This window comes from Etheostoma spectabile, chromosome 15, assembly GCF_008692095.1.
Source record: "Etheostoma spectabile isolate EspeVRDwgs_2016 chromosome 15, UIUC_Espe_1.0, whole genome shotgun sequence".
NCBI lineage: Eukaryota > Metazoa > Chordata > Actinopteri > Perciformes > Percidae > Etheostoma > Etheostoma spectabile.
Window position 1 is genome coordinate 21,243,485 of NC_045747.1, and position 4,090 is coordinate 21,247,574.

Consider the following 4,090-nt stretch of genomic DNA (forward strand, 5'->3'; position numbering starts at 1 on the left):
TTTTATTTTATAATTCCCCAATCCCACAAAACATTTCTTTAAAGGAAAAAAAAAGGCTTGAGTATTGTTTTATGTTGCTGTATTCAATGGTTGAGATGACTGCAGAGACAAAACAATTGTGAGATGGACAGTATTTTCAGGAGTAATTACGCTGCGTAACAGAACCAGAGACGGTACGGACAACATCGGTGTCCCAAGGTGACACCCCAGCTAACAATTTTTGGTTCCCAGAACGTTCTGGGAACGTTCGTTTTTGGTTGTGGGAACGTTCCCTGAAGGTTTGTTTTGGTTGTAGTTTGGTTGTCTGCTGGTTAATTGGAAGGTTTTCTTACCTTACGGGAACGTTCGTTTTTGTTATCGCGAACGTTCTCGGAACGTTCTCCTAACGTTCTCTAAAAGTTACAACCTTTAGAGAACGTTAGGCGAACGTTCCGAAAACGTTGCAACCTTTAGCGAACGTTAGGGGAACGTCCCTTACGTTGCAACCTTTAGAGAACGTTAGGGGAACGTTCCCTTAGCGTGCAACCCTCAGCGAACGTACGGAACGGTCTCTTAACGTTAGGGAACGTTGCTGTACCAAAAACGAAACGTTCCCAGAACGTTAAGAAACCTTCCAATAAACCAGCAACAACCAAACTACAACCAAAACAAACCTTCAGGGAACGTTCCCAGAACGTTAGAAAAGCTTATTCCCCTACACCTTTAAACACACCAACTCTATGTTGTATGTATGTACTGTAAATACACACGTACATACATACAAATTATTATTAGAGGAATGACAGGCAAACTTGATGGCATTTCAAAACTTTATATTCAAACAACTGAAAAAGAAACAACAAAGATAGATGTAGTTAATGTAGTGCAGATGCATAAAGAGTTGTTGTAAAGTGTGTGCAAAATAAGTCACTAAAACAATATATAATAAAAAAGTTAAAAAGGGGCTCCTGGCTCAGTCTTCCCAGCTGGCCTATAAAGAAATAACAAAAGTTAGACATGTAATACTAAGAATGAACACATTAACACTTTTTTTTGATGACTTTCTTATGAACTAATGCAGAGAACTTAATTTTACCGTCTGTGTGGGGCAAACTTCAGAACTTGCCCAATCAAATCCTCCGCTTCTGCAGCATCCGCAGGGAAGTTTTTCTGGCAGGCCGCTAGAGTAGAAGTCAAATGAAGCAAAGTTATAGGTCAAATTAAAACTCTTGTCAGCCAAGCTAAGCATAATACTAATGTGAAGAATAAATAAACCTGCCTGTTATAACCCTGCATACAGCCAGGTCCTGGAAGGCTTTCTTTGCTTTCTTCCCCGCAGGCTGTACTGTATCAGCAGCATGCGGCGGATGGCATCACCTCCAGTACAACCACCGAAGGTGACCGGAAAAATTGCTGTAAAACATATAGTAACGATTATGCATACAGTGTAGAGCTTGTCAATCTCATTTTGTAAGAGAAGTCTTTCAGTTAAGATATTAGATTTTATGCAATTAATAGTGTTGTCTTAGGCAGAACTATGGCCACTTAATTTCCATATTGTTCCTCCTCTCCATACCACAACATACACCATACATACATACAAACACGTGAGCACCTGAGTCTTTCTCTCATTTTGATCTCCATGTCTGAGCCACCTCCCCTCTGTGTGAGTTCTTCTGTTTAACAACAAAAATGTTATGTTACTCTAGTGATCCTTGCCATTAAATTGTACTTCTTTGCAAATACAAAAATCAAGCAACTGTACCTTCAACTGGTCCCAAGATGAAGTGCAGTCCGTGGTAGGGTCACTAAAGCTCATCCTGCTCTGGGCAACCAGCTGTTTTCCTGCATGGCGTTGATACATATAAAAATAAATATATGATTTTTTTATAAGAGAAGTTGTAGGTTGCCTGCACATGCCATTACAAAATGAAACTATTCTTTTATCTCAGACAAAATATATATTAAAACAACTTACATGCAGGTGGTGGAGGAAGTATTATCTGCTGAGCTGAAAAAAGACAGGAAAGACAAACATTAGAACAATCCCATGTATGCACCATGTTGACTGTCTTGGTTCCATGTTAAGAAATATGACTGTTTTATATAAATGCTACTAAATTTTAATTCCAGACAGGGCTTCCAGACGCCACACTCCGTCCTTGACAGTTTATCTGGTCGTGCAACGATTCATCTGTAATACAGAGACCATATAGCGTGTACCCATTGCAAAATCTTGATTTGAATATGTGAAAATGTAGTCTATAAAAGGTCTTACCATCGCTTGAAGAATCTGTCATGAACCTCCTTGGGCGTCGGCGCTGCCTTTTTTGGACACTTCTTCATCTTCTGTCTGGATGCTGGAAGTGTATCACCGCCGACAGCGGTCCCACAGCTTTGGCGTAGGAATCTATGTTAAAGAACATTTGTGATCCAGTGTGCAAAAAAAGAAGAAAGAAAAGCAGTTCCATACAGAGAAAATTATTTTTTACATATAGTATAGCAGCAATAGGTTACCTGTACACAGCCTATTTTTTTTAACTGATATTTGCCCAGCTGCTGTTGGCAATGGCACGCTGTGATTTGGAGCAGAGCGAGGTGACATGGAGCTCCTGTAGAGCATGAGCAGATAATCCATCTTCTCCTCAAATGTCTCCATCCGGATTCACTGAAATAACAGATCTACAATTTGTACTGATGCAAAAATTTAAATGTATACAGTCAGTGTAACATTGTACGTGCCAAGATTTCTGCATTGTACCCCAGATACTTTGTAATGGGAACCAGCATCCACAGAAATGCATAGTGTTAGTTTGTAAAGCCATACTGCAGCTGTGTAGCAACACATTACGTCCCTTGCTGTATCCTTCACTCAGCTTGACGATAACTGGCTAAAGTGCGTTGCAGTGGCTGCCGATCTACCTGGACTAGGATTTTGATTATTTTGGCTTTATTTATGTACTGTACTACACTAATTAAAAAAGACCGAAAACGATCTTATTTGTAACATACAAAAGCATTTTACATGATTACACAAAACTACAATGCAACAAAGCAGAAACGTCGTGCACAGCAGCAAACAAAGGGAAAGATTTAAGCAATCCATTTAAAGCCCAACTCTGGCCTCGCCCTTTTGAATGGGAGTGCTACTACGGGCCCTTCTATGATAGCATCAAAATCAACATTTTTAAAAACTAAGAAGGCTCGACACAACATGAAACTTACTCCAAGTCTCACCTGGGCTCAACACATAAACTCAGCATTGAGACATGGTTTTGCACAAATAGTTTACTAAAAGAAAAGATTTAGAGCAGCTCACTGCATGACTAGCATAGCACAATGGCGGACGACTTTGAAAACTAACTAAAGTTAGTTGTTGACTTCACCAAACTTTAGTTTTGGTCACCTGACAAGAACCGGAATATAACAAAGCCATACGAGGGAAAGAGTTTAATGTTAAACCACAAACCCTCCCATTACAACAACACATCATTAAACTGCAAAGTATTTCGCTTACCTCTCCGTGAGCTGACCGCGTGGTCTCCTGGGGCTTTCTCTTCTTCTAACGGGGGATCGGTCTGCTCAGCAGCGGCCCCTACGGTGTGGGTTTGTAACGGTTAGGTTTTCAAACGAATAAAGAAGTGAATATTTTTAGTTGTGAAAATCTCCCATTGATAGATTCCTCTTTTAAGTTGTTTCACGAAGACAGTTAAAAAACCGAAGTCAAGCACAAAAGTACTATTTTAAGCTAAATTGATATCACCTTAAAATAATGTTATGCTTTCTTAAATTTTATAAGTCAAATCATTTTTGAGTGAATAAATCAAGTGACAAACCATGCTACTTCTAACTCCGAACAACCAAAAACAACCAAACGGGAACGTTGTCTGAAGGTACGGCGCAACCGCAGGGGAACGTTACCTTTGGTTGGTTCTCTTAACGTTTAGAGAACGTTATAACCAGGAGGGAACGTTCCCTAAACTTTAGCTTTTGGTTTGGTTCGAACGAACCTTTAGAGAACCAAAAACTAACGTTCTCTAAACGTTCTGTGTTAGTGGGGACAGTAGGCTTGTTCGAGATGAACTGCGCCTCGCCTGTAAAGTGGACGAGA

The 4,090-nt window shown here is 40.0% G+C and overlaps 1 protein-coding gene across 2 annotated transcripts in view; it reads left to right on the forward strand.

The window, feature by feature from the left end:
• Positions 1 to 4,090, forward strand: part of mtfmt (mitochondrial methionyl-tRNA formyltransferase) — a 28,342-nt gene that overhangs the window by 665 nt on the left and 23,587 nt on the right. The window lies entirely within an intron of this gene.